This window comes from Schistocerca gregaria, chromosome 11 (genome assembly GCF_023897955.1).
Source record: "Schistocerca gregaria isolate iqSchGreg1 chromosome 11, iqSchGreg1.2, whole genome shotgun sequence".
NCBI lineage: Eukaryota > Metazoa > Arthropoda > Insecta > Orthoptera > Acrididae > Schistocerca > Schistocerca gregaria.
The window spans coordinates 5777784-5790169 of NC_064930.1; the positions used below are offsets into that span (position 1 = coordinate 5777784).

General features: G+C 49.7%; 5 non-coding genes across 5 annotated transcripts; all 5 read right to left on the reverse strand.

Annotated features, from left to right (window-relative positions):
* Positions 1–5448: 5448 nt before the first annotated feature.
* On the reverse strand, positions 5449–5521 carry Trnak-cuu (transfer RNA lysine (anticodon CUU)). Its single transcript has one exon. It is a non-coding gene; the product is annotated as a tRNA-Lys (tRNA).
* A 452-nt stretch (positions 5522–5973) lies between these two features.
* On the reverse strand, positions 5974–6046 carry Trnar-ucg (transfer RNA arginine (anticodon UCG)). Its single transcript has one exon. It is a non-coding gene; the product is annotated as a tRNA-Arg (tRNA).
* Positions 6047–9731: 3685 nt separating this feature from the next.
* On the reverse strand, positions 9732–9804 carry Trnar-ucg (transfer RNA arginine (anticodon UCG)). The gene has a single exon. It is a non-coding gene; the product is annotated as a tRNA-Arg (tRNA).
* A 1429-nt stretch (positions 9805–11233) lies between these two features.
* Positions 11234–11306, reverse strand: Trnar-ucg (transfer RNA arginine (anticodon UCG)). Its single transcript has one exon. It is a non-coding gene; the product is annotated as a tRNA-Arg (tRNA).
* A 905-nt stretch (positions 11307–12211) lies between these two features.
* On the reverse strand, positions 12212–12284 carry Trnak-cuu (transfer RNA lysine (anticodon CUU)). Its single transcript has one exon. It is a non-coding gene; the product is annotated as a tRNA-Lys (tRNA).
* Positions 12285–12386: the final 102 nt, after the last annotated feature.

Sequence of the window (12386 nt, forward strand, 5' to 3'; positions counted from 1 at the left end):
GTTCGTCCGTGTCTAACGTCGTGCAACGGGGGCACACAGGGACGTCAATTAGGTGAATGGCATGCAGCCGTTGGCGGGTTGGAAGTTTCTCGTTAACGACCACATACCACGTCGACCGCACGAAAGTAGACAGGAACGGCGCGTGGATGGCTCGCCATACCCGTGGCCAGTCGACCGTAGGGTGGCGCCGTACAATGTCGTTATCCGGAGTCCAGTGCTGGAGAGCACTATAATAAGTCTTCGCTGTCGGATTCCGTGTCTCCGATATAACCCGCAACACATAGCTATGCTCTACGAAAAACGTTCTAATATGTGACAGCGAGGGCGATAAATGTCCAACTGGTACCGGTGGGTACAGCGTACGTGGGGCCACTTCTTCAATCAGTAGGCCGGGGAGACTGGCTGTTGGTGAAAGCCAGAGTCGCCTCATGGAACGGAGATACAGTGCCAGCGCTCTGTGCTTGACGTGAGTGAGTCCTACACCGCCTTTGTCGAAGGGTAAAGTAAGCGTAACAAAACGGATCTTGAAAACAGCACCATCGTTCACCACGTGTCCAAACACTGCCTGTATCCAGGAAGCCATCGTGTCCGTTATCGGCAGTACATGGGCGTAATGGTTAAGGTGAGAAGCCATGTACACATTGACGTATTGGGCGCGTTGCAAAAAGTTCAATGATCTGAATTTATTGAGACGAGCCTCTAAACGGAGTCGTCGTAAGACCATACGATACGTAAAGGCCGCCGTGCGTTGTATTTGTCGATGGAGTGATATCCCTAAACACTTGAGCATCGGGACCTTTGTCAGAGGTACGGCCAGACCTGCAGGCATTCCTCGTCCTACCTCCATGTAGCGTGATTTCCGAAGGTTGAGCACACTGCCTGCCACCGCCCCATACTGGTGGAGCCAGGAAAACGCCGTGTGTAATTCGTCACCAGACCGTGCTAGGAACATCACATCGTCGGCGTATGCACCACATCGAAAGGTTACGGAACGGAGGGTAAGTCCTTCTAAGCGTCGCCGTAGTCCGTGAAGAGCTGGTTCGAGGGCAACGCAGAAGAGCATGGCAGAAAGAGGACAACCCTGCCGGACGGACCTGTTGACACGGACGGGGGCGGACCGACAGCCGTTGATCATAATCCTCGTGACAGCCCCATGGATCAATCGAAGCACAACAGACGTCGTCAGACGCGGGACACCGATGTGTTCCATAACAGCACGCAGGAAACCATGGTTAACGCGGTCGAAAGCATGGTCGAAGTCCAGCGCAACAAGAGCGCCTTGGAGGCGGCAAGTTTGCTTGAGCGCCACCACGTCTCTATAGGTGCTTAAAGTCGTAAACACATTAGTGTCGCCCCCGAGGCAGGTTTGATCAGTGTGAATGGCCGCCATTACCGTAGGTTTGAGCCTCTCACGGAGCATGCGTGTCAACAGCTTATAGTCAGTGTTTAGCATTGTCAACGGGCGAAAATCTAGAGGGCGACGGCCTCCGCCGGGTTTGGGCACAGGGATCAAGAGACCCTCAGTAAAGTCAGATGGTACCTGAAAATCGGCGTCCAGGAGTTCACTGTACATCCTGACCCACATTGGGCCCATGAGATCAAAGAACCGCTTGTAAAATTCAAGAGGGAGGCCGTCAGGGCCAGGCGTTTTGTTGGGAGAGCCACGCAACAGAGCCTCTCGCAGTTCTTCCAAAGTCACCGCCGACAAGAGCGTAGCTTCATCTTGTAGGTTCCGAGAGACTGGTAGGTCAGATAGGACTTCCCTGACCCCTACATTCATGTGGGACTCCCTCTCGTAAAGAAGTTTATATGACTGTGTGAACGCTCGGACGATATCCATTTTTGCGTCAACGCGTCGCCCATCCTCCGTCTCAACCTCGGTAATGAGCTGCCTCTTGCGTCTTCGGCGTTCTTGAATGATATGGTGGAGGGAAGGTCGTTCACCACGAACATCATCAGTCGTCCTCGCTCGCACCCGCACACCCGCAAGACGTACGGCGTTGATACGAAGCAATTGTGCCTTGACGCGTTGTACTGCTGATTGTCGCTCTGGCGACGGCGGTTGTACAGCCAGTTCGCGGAGCGCAGTATAGTAAAAATCAGTAGTCGCAGTATACCAGCGCGCTCGGTCGCGTCCATAGCTGACTAATGTTCGGCACAGTGCCGGTTTTGCACACCGTAACTACCATTGAAGTACAGAACGGTAGGCGGGTAAACGCCGGTGGCAATTGCTCCATGTGGACTCGACTGCGCGTCTGCAATTTATCTCATCAAGAAGGGCCACATTGAGGCGCCACGGACCCCTACTTCGGCGGACGCGCTGGAAGGGAAGGGTGAGAGTACACACATATGCGAGGTGATCCGTGAATGCTGCCGGCCACATCTCAGCGTCGACAACGGCCGATCGTAGGCCGCGGGTGACGTAGACTCGATCCAAACGGCTTGCGGAGTGACTAGTAAAGTAGGTGTGTGCTCGACGGTCGCCGTGTTGGATGATCCAGGTGTCCAACAAGGCCAAGTCCTGTACAAGTGCCTGGAGTGCCGGGCAGGTGGTATAGTGTGGCTCCTGGTCGGATGGGCGGAGACACAATTAAAATCGCCGCCTACTACCAAGTGGTCGGTATTGCCCTGGAAGAGCGGGGCTATATCTTCGGCAAAAAAGGTGCGCCGTTCTCTCCTTTTGCCGGTGCCTGAAGGAGCATATAAGTTCACCAGACGTACTGTACCAATCGTGAGTGCGACCTTCCGGGCCGACGGTAAATAGGAGACATCAGTGGCCATTATCCCTTCCTGCAGTAGAATCGCCGTACCTCCGCCGCCCACATCTGCAGGAATAGTGTAGGCGTCATATCCGTAGGCATCGAGACAGAGTCCTGATCGGACTTCTTGAAGGAAAACAACGTCCAGATCCGCAGCGCGTAACGTATCCTTCAGCATACGGGTCTTGACATCAGATGTAATGCCATTGACGTTGATCGTGGCGAGGCGGTATGCCTGGTCCATCAAGTCTCGGGAGGTGACCATGGTATGACAGGAGGGCAGTAGTCGTGACGTGGAGCGCCGGTCTTGCGAAGTGCTAGGCAGCGACGAGAGGTGCTCATGCCGTCCTAGGCGTCTGTCGCCGGCCGCGTAGACGCTGCCATCGGCATCGGTGCATCGTCTTGGTTCTGAAACGCATCCTGCAACTCCATCTCCTGAGCCCAGTCGCCCAGGGACGTTGACACCACTGGATCTCGAGAGGCAGACGGAGGCATGGGTGCATCCCCGGTGTCGGAGCTGCGGTGATCTCCCGCATCCCCATGTGGTCCAGACCCAGCGGTAGTGGGAGAAGACGTCGAACCGTGTGAGACGGTAGGGTCGCCTGTGTCGGCGCGGTGGAGCGGTTGAGGCACCTCGTCATCCAGCGGTGTCGCCTCGGGCTGTTCTACGTCGTCGGTTGTCTTGCGCCGCTTCTTATGACGCTTGGGTGATTTCTGCTTACGCTGCCGCGCCTCTGTTTCCGACGTAGGGCAAGGGGAGGACGCTGCATCCTGAGCTTCAACTTCCATCGCACCGTCGGCGAGCCGTTGTGACGGTGCGCCGGGGTCCGACGAAAGGACATCAGTAGCATCAGCACTGAAAGACGCTTGGGGCTCCGTGGAAGCTACTGCAGGGTCCTCCAAAGCTCGCACCAATACAGTGGGGTCGTCATATACAGCTGGCGTCTCCCGTCTCGCCGCCGCAACATACGTAATCGGCAGAGAGGTCGGTGTCGACGGACGAATCTGGTCGGTCGAGGGTGTCAGCACGAGACGGCGTTGCAGGCATTCGGTACGCATGTGTCCCGTCTGGCCACAACCGGAGCAGGTTCTCGGCTGACCGTCGTATATAATTATTGCCCTGCAACCAGCGATCGTGAGATACGAAGGAATATGGCGATGCAGGTCAATACGGACTTGTCGCACCCCGTTAAGGACAGGGTAGGTGTCGAAGGTCTTCCATTTTTCGGCCGTGTGGCCGAGAACTGTTCCATAGGGTCGAAGAGCAAGGGTGACCAAATCCGCTGGAACTTCAAAAGGGAGCTCAAACACGCGCACATTTTGGATTCCCAATCCAGCACGTTCAAGTGTCACCACACCCACGTTACCGTCTGAGTGGCAGAACCGATAACCTGCCGTCGAGCGTCTGAGAAGTTTGTCACATGCTTCGTCGTCAGTGAACTTAAGATATACGACGCTGGAGACAATTGATAAGTGGATACCGATCAGCTCGTTAGGATCAACATGTACCACATCGCGTAAAAAACGCTCTACTTCGTGGGCCTTGGGTCTAGAGTACGTAGTGTCGAACTGCAGCTTGATCGTGGCTTTCCGATACGAAAGAGCCATCGTGTGCAGGAACGTGACGGCAATACGTAACACTAGCGCGTCGGCGCGGTAAACAACAATACACCCGGACACGCGACACGGAGCGGCCGGGGCGTACTGCACCGCTCCACAGCCAAAGGCCGACTGGATCCATTAGGCCACACGGTCACTGACGACCAAGTATAACTTATATACGACTCATCGCGAAACGCTCACACCCCCTGAGGAATTGTGTTTTCGTTCCACACAGCCGCTGCCCCTTACTCTTTCCCACCCATTCGTTACATTCAACCTCTAACGAGACCGACCAAACATAGTCAGGAAAACAAGATCACACACTTTGCGCATTCGGAATCGATGGCAGGGTGTCCCTCGCCGCATTTGCTACGATGGCCATTTGCTACTTCTGCAGAAGCGGCGGCGGCGACGACGACGACGACGACGACGACGACGATGACGACGACGACGACCGCGAGAGGCTCTGAGATTAGTAAGAAATACATCTATAAAATATAATTCAGACTGCCTCGTCCCACCTTATGCCGTACCGCTTTGGCAAATGCTTTATCTGCGCCATTCGCCTTAATCACATCTAAGAGTAATTCTTGATAATACGCCTGTCGATAATTGTTCCTCATCACAGATACTGTTTGCTATACGGCCACGATGCGCAACTGATTTCTAAGATTCGTCTTCCTCCTGTGAGGATGGAACTCACGACCCCTCGTTTACTAGATCAATGCTCTACCACTGAGCTAAACAGGCGCCGCCTAGCGGCACTTTTGCGTACTTCGTCCGTACGGTCGTCTGAATCATCAGACTTCAGCTGACAACACTTCATATTTTCGACTAATATTTGCAGCTATGGCGACCCATTACTGCTTTGCTACACATCTGACACGTAGCCGTGTTCTCTCCAACCAAAACTACTTGCACTTCAGAACATGACTTTCACACATGTCTACAAAATCACCTTCACCTTCAAATACAGTTTTCTTGCGACTGATGGAGACGTAGGCAAATTTTAAAGTTGCTATTTCCATTACATCACGTTAATCAGAAAATCGGTAATTTACACCTGCTGCGGAAAACAATTCCGTTCCGCCCAGCGTAGGGCTCGAACCCACGACCATGTGAATAAGAGTCTCATGCTCTACCGACTGAGCTAGCCGTGCTGCCTCGTTGGATACCTGCTGGGTAGCAGATCACACAGTACTCGTTTGGGTTGGGTGGTCCCATACAGAATCTCTCCATGCTTCCTAATGTTTTCCTAACGTCACACTCGCCACGTACTTCACTTTTATTTCATAATCATTTCTGAGAGGTAAAGGAATTGCATGACAATCTGCAGAGCTAGCGGCGTCAAAATTAACACACATGCTTGACGTGACTCAAAAGCCGAACGAATTACTTTCCGACGTTGTTTTAGATGTGCAAGTGCCAGTCAAACCTCGCGGTGAGGGCACTCTGCCGACCATTTCGCTAGTTAACACCGGTCTTGTTGTGTGTGTTTCAGGTTCAAGACCATCTCCAAGCACAAAATGGTCAACAGCAACATTCAGACGGTTTCGTACTGCTCAATTGATACATTAAAACGGTATGTTTCTTTTTCAGAACTGGAAAAACACTACCGTGACAGGATTCGAAGCTGCAATCTTCGGATCCGAAGTCCGACGCCTTATCCATTCGGCCACACGGTCACTGACGACCAAGTATAACTTATATACGACTAATTTCGAAACGCTCACACCCCCTGAGGAATTGTGTTTTCGATCCACACAGCCGCTGCCCCTTACTCTTTCCCACCCATTCGTTACATTCGACCTCTTACGAGACCGACCAAACATAGACAGGAAAACAAGATCACACACTTTGCGCATTCCTAATCGATGGCTGGGTGTCCCTCGCCGCATTTGCTACGATGGCCATTTGCTACTTCTGCAGAAGCGGCGACGACGACGACGACGACGACGACGACGACGACGACGACGACCGCGAGAGGCTCTGGGATTTGTGAGAAATACATCTATAAAATGTAATTCAGACTGCCTCGTCCCCCCTTATGCCGTGATTTGCTTATCTATATTAATGTTTCACAGAAGCACCACAGGGCTTTACCCGTCTGACTTCCAATATGGCTGTATGGTATTTAGAGGAATAGCTTTAGTTATTTATCTGAATAGTGTTTGCATGTCTGCTTGTTTTGTCTGTAACTGTTATTCCCTAAATTCTCTGTTTATTGTTGAAATGGGACGCTTGTCTGAAGCATTAGGATAATCGGTTCCTAACTGATTTATTAGCTGGTGGGTCGAAGTCGGTGTTTTTTCGTATAGGTTTTCTGATTTTGTTTTAATATAAGTATAGATGGATGGTTCCTCTAATAGGTCCTTAATGTGGATGTTTGGTGTGTAGCGGTCTGCGTCGGCGATGACGCGGAGGATTCTGTTCTATAGGCTCTGAATTTTTTGTAGATGTACGTCTGCTGCCATGGACCAAACTTCCGACCCATATAAAATACTCGGTAGAATAATTGCCCTGTATAATCTTAGTTTTGTTTTCATGCTGAGTCCTCCACCTTTTAATAGTGGGTACAGTTGAAAGAAAGCGGTGTAGCCTCTACCTCTGGATCTGTTTACCTGCTTTGCAAAGGTTAGGCGTTTATCTAGTTCAAGGCCTAGATATGTGGCTGAGCCACTCCATTCTAATTCCTTTTCGGCTACCAAAATCCGTCTGTTTGGGGGGGGGGGGGGGGGTCAGTTTCCTCGTAAACATAACGGCTACGGACTTTTCTGGATTAATCATTATTTTCCAAATTTTGCACCATTTTACGATTTGGTCCAAGTGCTCCTGCAGCTTTTTTACTATGAAATTGAGATTGCTGCTACTCCTGTAAACCGCCGTATCGTCGGCGTACAGCGCTATCTCACCTCCTGCCGACTTTGGCACGTCGTTTGTGTATAACGAGTATAACATGGGGCCAAGAACTGAGCCCTGTGGAACTCCTGCCACAGCGTCCCTGATCGTGCTTACATGTTTGCCACACCTGACGCGATACTGCCTCCCCGCCAGAAACGAGTCAATCATGCTGATGATATGTCCTGGAACGCCTAACTGGGATAACTTGTATATTAAGCCATCATGCCAGACTTTGTCGAATGCTTTCTCGATATCGAGAAAGACTGCTCCTGTGCTGTGTTTCCGGTCTCTCGCCCTGCATATGTGTTCCACCAGGCGTAGGGATTGATGGATGGTGCTGTGTTCAGGGCGGAATCCAAACTGCTCAGGGATGATTGTGTTGTTGCCCTGTAGGAATATGGATAGGGCGCTTAGGATCAGGCACTCCAGTACTTTCCCTAGAAAACACAGGAGTGAGATGGGTCTATAGTTTTGTGGAAGGATAAGTTTCTTATTGGGTTTTGGTAGGGTTACGACCTGAGCAGTTTTCCAGGCTTTTGGGAAGTAGGTTAGGGAAAGGCACTGGTTGTATAGTGTGGTGAGGTAGGTGATTGCGTTGGGAGGCAGGTGTTTCAGGTATGGGACACGGACCTTGTCAGGACCGGGGGATTTATTATTCCCTAAGCGCCTAATGTAGGCACACACAAATCGATCGGAAACAGGAGTAAACTGTGTATCTGGCCTTTGTTGCCTCAATTGAGCCACTCGTCCGTTTATTATTTCTTCCTGCCTCTCACTCTCGTCATCTTCGATGACGTGAGTACGGAATTGTGACTCTAACGATGTCGCCAGTAATTCTGCTTTGCCCTCGTCGCCATATACTAGCCCATTTGGACCTCGGAGTGGCCTGTGTACCCTGGGAGTAGCCTTCTGCGCTTTTGTGATTTTCCATACTCGGTTTATGTCTTGTTCTGCGTTCCTAAGTTTCTCTTCCCAGCAGAGGCCTCTGTGCTCTATCAGTCCGAAGTCCGACGCCTTATCCATTATGCCACTCGGTCACTAACGACCAAGTGTAACTTATATACGACTCATCTCGAAACGCTCACACCCCCCTGAGGAACTGCGTTTTCGTTCCACACAGCCGCTGCCCCTTACTCTTTCCCACCCATTCGTTACATTCAACCTCTTACGAGACCGACCAAACATAGACAGGAAAACAAGACCACACACTTTGCGCATTGGGAATCGATGGCAAGGTGTCCCTCGCCGCATTTGCTACTATGGCCATTTGCTACTTCTGCAGAAGCGGTGGCGGCGACACGACGACGACGACCACGAGAGGCTCTGAGATTTGTGAGAAATACATCTATAAAATGTAATTCAGACTGCCTCGTCAAAACTTATGCCGTACCGCTTTGGCAAATGCTTTATCTGCGCCATTCGGCTTAATCACATCTCAGAGTAATTCTTAATAAAACGTCTGTCGCTAATTGTTCGTCATCAAAGATACTGTTTGCTATACGGCCATGACGCGCAACTGATTTCCAAAATTCGTCTTCCTCCTGTGAGGAGGGAACCCACGACCCCTGGTATACTAGACCAATGCTCTACCACTGTGCTAAACAGGCGCCGCCTAGCGGCACTTTTGCGTACTTCGTCCGTATGGTCGTCTGAAACATCAGACTTCAGCTGACAACACTTCATATTTTCGACTAATATTTGCAGCTATGGCGACCCATTACTGCTTGGCTACACATCTGACACGTAGCCAATGTTCTCTCCAAACAAAACCACCTGCACTTCAGAACATGACTTTCACACATGTCTACAAAATCACCTTCACTTTCAAATACAGTTTTCTTGCGACTGATGGAGACGTAGGCAAATTTTAAAGTTGCTACTTCAATTACATCACGTTAATCAGAAAATCGTTAATTTACATCTGCAGCGGAAAAAAATTCCGTTCCACCCAGCGAAGAACTCGAACCCACGACCCTGTGATTAAGAATTTCATGCTCTACCGAATGTGCTAGCCGTGCTACCTCTTTGGATACCTCCTTGTAGCAGATCACACACTACTCGTTTGGGTTGGTTGGTCCAATACAGAATCTCTCCATGCTGCCTAATGTTTTCCTAACGTCACACTCGTCACGTACTTCACTCTTATATCATATTCATTTCTGAGAGGTAAAGGAATTGCATGACAATCTGCAGAGCTAGCGGCGTCAAAATTAACACACATACTTGATGTGACTCAAAAGCCGAACGAGTTACTTTCCGACGTTGTTTTAGATGTGCAAGTGCCAGTCAAAACTCGCAGTGAGGGCACTCTGCCGACCATTTCGCTAGTTAACACTGGTCTTGTTGTGTGTGTTTCAGGTTCAAGACCATCTCCAAGCACAAAATGGTCAACAGCAACATTCAGACGGTTTCGTACTGCTCAATTGCTACATTAAAACGGTATGTTTCTTTTTCAGAACTGGAAAAACACGACCGTGACAGGATTCGAACCAGCAATCTTCGGATCCGAAGCCCGACGCCTTATCCATTAGGCCACACGGTCACTGACGACCAAGTATAACTAATATACGACTCATCTCGAAACGCTCACACCCCCTAAGGAATTGTGTTTTCGTTCCACACAGCCGCTGCCCCTTACTCTTTCCCACCCATTCGTTACATTCAACCTCTTACGAGACCGACCAAACATAGACAGGAAAACAAGACCACACACTTTGCGCATTCGGAATCGATGGCAGGGTGTCCCTCGCCGCATTTGCTACGATGGCCATTTGCTACTTCTGCAGAAGCGGCGGCGGCGACGGCGACGACGACGACGACAGGCTCTGAGATTTGAGAGAAATACATCTATAAAATGTAATTCAGACTGCCTCGTCCCACCATATGCCGTACCGCTTTGGCAAATGCTTTATCTGAGCCATTCGGCTTAATCACATCTGAGAGTAATTCTAAATAATACGCCTGTCGCTAATTGTTCCTCATCACAGATACTGTTTGCTATACGGCCACGATGCGCAACTCATTTCCAAAATTCGTCTTCCTCCTGTGAGGATGGATCTCACAACCCCTGGTTTACTAGACCAATGCTCTACCACTGAGCTAAACAGGCGCCGACAAGCGCCACTTTTACGTATTTCGTACGTATGGTCGTCTGAATCATCAGACTTCAGCTGACAACACTTCATATTTTCGACTAATATTTGCAGCTATGGCGACCCATTACTGCTTGGCTACACATCTGACACGTAGCCAATGTTCTCTCCAAACAAAACCACCTGCACTTCAGAACATGACTTTCACACATGTCTACAAAATCACCTTCACTTTCAAATACAGTTTTCTTGCGACTGATGGAGACGTAGGCAAATTTTAAAGTTGCTACTTCCATTACATCACGTTAATCAGAAAATCGTTAATTTACATCTGCAGCGGAAAAAAATTCCGTTCCACCCAGCGAAGAACTCGAACCCACGACCCTGTGATTAAGAATTTCATGTTCTACCGAATGTGCTAGCCGTGTTACCTCTTTGGATACCTCCTTGTAGCAGATCACACAGTACTCGTTTGGGTTGGTTGGTCCAATACAGAATCTCTCCATGCTGCCTAATGTTTTCCTAACGTCACACTCGTCACGTACTTCACTTTTATATCATATTCATTTCTGAGAGGTAAAGGAATTGCATGACAATCTGCAGAGCTAGCGGCGTCAAAATTAACACACATACTTGATGTGACTCAAAAGCCGAACGAGTTTCTTTCCGACGTTGTTTTAGATGTGCAAGTGCCAGTCAAAACTCGCAGTGAGGGCACTCTGCCGACCATTTCGCTAGTTAACACTGGTCTTGTTGTGTGTGTTTCAGGTTCAAGACCATCTCCAAGCACAAAATGGTCAACAGCAACATTCAGACGGTTTCGTACTGCTCAATTGCTACATTAAAACGGTATGTTTCTTTTTCAGAACTGGAAAAAAACGACCGTGACAGGATTCGAACCAGCAATCTTCGGATCCGAAGTCCGACGCCTTATCCATTACGCCACACGGTCACTGACGACCAAGTATAACTAATATACGACTCATCTCGAAACACTCACACCCCCTGAGGAATTGTGTTTTCGTTCCACACAGCCGCTGCCCCTTACTCTTTCCCACCCATTCGTTACATTCAACCTCTTACGAGACCGACCAAACATAGACAGGAAAACAAGACCACACACTTTGCGCATTCGGAATCGATGGCAGGGTGTCCCTCGCCGCATTTGCTACGATGGCCATTTGCTACTTCTGCAGAAGCGGCGGCGGCGACGGCGACGACGACGACGACAGGCTCTGAGATTTGAGAGAAATACATCTATAAAATGTAATTCAGACTGCCTCGTCCCACCATATGCCGTACCGCTTTGGCAAATGCTTTATCTGCGCCATTCGGCTTAATCACATCTGAGAGTAATTCTAAGTAATACGCCTGTCGCTAATTGTTCCTCATCACAGATACTGTTTGCTATACGGCCACGATGCGCAACTCATTTCCAAAATTCGTCTTCCTCCTGTGAGGATGGATCTCACAACCCCTGGTTTACTAGACCAATGCTCTACCACTGAGCTAAACAGGCGCCGACAAGCGCCACTTTTGCGTATTTCGTACGTATGGTCGTTTGAATCATCAGACTTCAGCTGACAACACTTCATATTTTCGACTAATATTTGCAGCTATGGCGACCCATTACTGCTTGGCTACACATCTGACACGTAGCCAACGTTCTCTCCAAACAAAACCACCTGCACTTCAGAACATGACTTTCACACATATCTACAAAATCACCTTCACCTTCAAATACAGTTTTCTTGCGACTGATGGAGACGTAGGCAAATTTTAAAGTTGCTATTTCCATTACATCACGTTAATCAGAAAATCGGTAATTTACATCTGCAGCGGAAAAAAATTCCGTTCCGCCCAGCGTAGGGCTCGAACCCACGACCATGTGAATAAGAGTCTCATGCTCTACCGACTGAGCTACCCGTGCTGCCTCGTTGGATACCTGCTTTGCAGCAGATCACACGATACTCGTTTGGGTTGGGTGGTCCCATACACAATCTCTCCATGCTTCCTAATGTTTTCCTAACGT